Source organism: Arachis duranensis, chromosome 8, assembly GCF_000817695.3.
Source record: "Arachis duranensis cultivar V14167 chromosome 8, aradu.V14167.gnm2.J7QH, whole genome shotgun sequence".
NCBI classification, from domain to species: Eukaryota; Viridiplantae; Streptophyta; class Magnoliopsida; order Fabales; family Fabaceae; genus Arachis; species Arachis duranensis.
The window spans coordinates 49871610-49875242 of NC_029779.3; the positions used below are offsets into that span (position 1 = coordinate 49871610).

Here is a 3633-nt window from a genome sequence, read left to right on the forward strand (position 1 = left end):
GCATCAGAGGCACGGACAAAAATGGAAAAATATGAGTAGTTCAAGACATCTTCAAAGGGTAGCTCGATTTCATCGCTAATGATCACAGGAACACAGTGGCTTACTATTGCATCAAAGAGGCGATTGGAGGACGGGGTATCTCCAGCAATGTTCAGGCAGAATTTTGATTGGGACATTCCATGGCTTGCCTGATTGATTCCATTTCCTCCTATGCTCCCAAATGCAAAATGCACATCTTTCTCATCTTTTAGAAGGTAATACAGCTCTTGGCGAATGGCTCCTCCCTAACATTTCAACATTATGTTTTAATCAATCAAGATGAAGACTGACTGATGTGACTGATCTCGAAATAGTATGATAAAAATTGATAATATTGATGGAATAAGCTTCTTTGTTGCTGTTGATGATGGGGTTATAAACTAATAATTATGATGATGTAACAGCGCCAAAAATCACATCATTACAAAAATGATCAGAACAGCAATCTTAAGCATGTGTTATAGTATTCCATCAGTTTGATCCTAAACCATGCCTATAGATGTCAAAGAAAGATAACTCAATAAAATAATCCAGAAAACAACCATTCAAGTTCTTTCGCGACAATTCTCATATTGGCAGTACAAAAATGTAATAATCTCATGCACAAAATCAAAATTGAAGGCTGTCACATATGCTATAATGATCCAACCTGTGCTGATTCAAGCTCTATGTGTCTGCATATGCATTTAATGTTTCACTGAATCAGCTTGGTCACACTACTATTGCTTCTCCATTGCTTTCTTAGATTCAATAGAACTAAACTACCAGTGGAAAATGATGCATATTTAGATGGAAATAATTTGCCTATAGTCTACATCTTGGAGTATACGAATATGAAGTAGAAATAGTGCCACCAATTGCTGACAGTTGAAGTTTATTATTTGTTCTTTAGTTGATAGTTTAAAATGTGAGAGAACAAGGGCAAACAGATTGTAGCTAAAAGGGGCAGCATAAAAGGATGCATTTGTTGGCATTTTCATTTTCAGTCCTGTTTTTCTAGATTTTGTGAAGGAAAAAAAAAGAAAACAATGAAAGCAATAAAATACTCTTTTCTGTGTTCATATCCTGTTCTCACTTTTTCTTTCACAAAATACTGAAAATTAAAAAAAAATGAAAATAAAAACACAAATCAAATGCACTGTAATATTTTTTATGCATCAGTTGTTTATGCTCATACTAGATTTCTTACAAACTGGGGGGCTTTTAGTTTTTAATTATTCCTGTTGCTTACTTGTCCTGTTTTTGAGTTAGACTTAGAGGGGAATGAAGGGAAAGTAGGGTATAGTATATACTTCCCCCATGTTTGGGAGTGTTGTGAAAAATTAAAAAGAGATGTGAGATTTTCCATGAATCCTCAAAACACTCCTCAAGTTGATATGAGAATTTCCTTAAATTGGGGGACTTGGTAAACTGTCCATCTTAAACATCCACTTAAGGGTAAGGTTAAACCCTCCAATCTCCCTCTTTTCCTTATCCTTCCTTGCTGTTTGATACCTTCCCTTTCCTTTTTCTAATTACTCCAAAACAAAAACTATGAAGCTAAAGCAACTTAACATTATATGCCAATGCATAATAAAATATAACAGGCATTTTCCTATCCATGAATGAGCATAATCAACTACCAATTAAGTCATGAATGTAGTTATCACTTGCGAGTAAAAGAAGGGAATGGAATTGCATCAAAAGCCAATGCTAGAATATCCTCTTTTCATAAAATAAACCAGTGATGTTATATATAGGTCACACGAGTGTAGTAGGAACTCACATCTTTCCTGTATATTGCACCCTGAAAATACACCAGCGTGGAGCGTTCATTATATGAAGCTGATTTAGCTCTTGGTACGGTGCTTACTAGATGCCTATAGGGAGCTATTATATCTTTCTTCACATTTGCTAATTCAACAGGGTACCTTCCAAAATCGGCAAGCACAAGCATAGCAGATCCCAATTTTTTCCTTGCGTCTAGCAGGCTGTTAGGATGGTGGGCTACAATTAGATGATCCTTCCCCCCCGAGCGCTTCCATTCTTTCCGGCCCATCAGAAACCTTACCAACTCAAAGATGAGAAAAATGGCACAAAAATTACATCTGCCTGACTTGAATCATGCACTCTAATTGCGGTGTGAGGTTGGCCAGGTTTTGCATTGTTTGATGACAGAAGATCAAGTGTGAGCCAATATTCTATACTGTGCTGTAGATTCAATCCACCAGGATAGTGGGGGATATATTTGAGGTCGTCAATCACTGGCCAAGTTTGATTTACACTTCCCTTCCAACCTAATAACCCAAAGTGAAATTCTGGAGGCAAATCATACATGAATACTCTCAATGGGTCAGATGTCACACTCATCTGCTGTCCTAAAGAACTTGTTTTCTGGCTTGAATTTGGAACTCGACAATCGGATTCTCCATGTTTTTGCAACTGAAGCTTCAAGTCTCCGGAAGGGTCATGAGGGAGTACAAGTTTTTCCCTCTTGAAATTGGGCATGAAGTAAAGTGATGTGTTATTGACCAGAATAAGCTCTAACACCGATCTAGGCATCAAAGAATGGCTGCTGAACTGGAATAGGAAAAGAAAAGATACGACCAAAAGGAACATGGAGACGAGCATCAAGCAAAATATAAACCTCGAGTGAATGAGTCCCTTCTCCCACATCTTTTTTATTAACAAGACAAATGTCAAATTAAAGCAATATCCCAGGCAATGCAGCAAATAGATAGAGCTGATTAAAGGGTATTTATTTCCCCAAACTCACAAAGCAAAGACCTCGACCCATTAATGTTGTCTCAAGCTTCCAAATGCTGATGAAGAAGATCTCCAACAAGTTCCTCACCAAGTTTCAGTAACATTCGACACGCAAAGCAGTAGCAAGATCCCAGCTTCTTGTGCAACGCATTGATTGATTCAACCAAGAAAACCTTTGAATCTCAACAACCTATATATAATATACATAATGTTGAGCTTAGTCAAAACTAGTAATAAACAAAACCCAGCAAAAAAAATTAAACTAAACAGAAAAAGTCTCAGCTTTGAGCATTTAGCATTCAGCAAGCAAGCATTTTCCAGGTAACAAGGTTGATATGAGAAAGGCAAGAAAATATTTGAGCTGAAGAAAACAAGAATCGAAGAAAAATCGGCATCTGGGTATTCAAGAAAAAAGTATACCGGAAGAGGGTAGATGAAGATGCAGCTCCGCACTCACTCCATCATTCACCGGTGCTCTCATCTTTGCATTCTAACAACAGATAGTTAAAAAAGATAGAGAGTCAACCTTTACTGAACAGAGTTTTTCTTTCTTTTCTTTTCTGTTTTGGACGGTGAACAGTTTTCTGACTTTTCTCTGGCTTTTGATCGGGAATTCGGGATGCGAGGAGGGCCAACGTGTGGAAGATGTCATCAACATTTGATCATAATTTATTTATTTTCGTATTCATATATAATATTCATATTTATTTATGCGGGGATTTATTTATTTTGGGTAATGGTTTTTTGAGGAATTACAATACTCATACAATAATCTACAATCCTCCTACATAAATACTAGGCAAAGTATTTGAATATATATTTAATTCAAATATATATAAGGATTTGATG

The 3633-nt window shown here is 36.6% G+C and overlaps 1 pseudogene; it reads right to left on the minus strand.

Annotated features, from left to right (window-relative positions):
* The window catches only part of LOC107463553 (probable arabinosyltransferase ARAD1), a 3882-nt pseudogene extending 454 nt beyond the window's left edge, over positions 1 to 3428 (minus strand).
* Between the last annotated feature and the right edge of the window lie 205 nt (positions 3429 to 3633).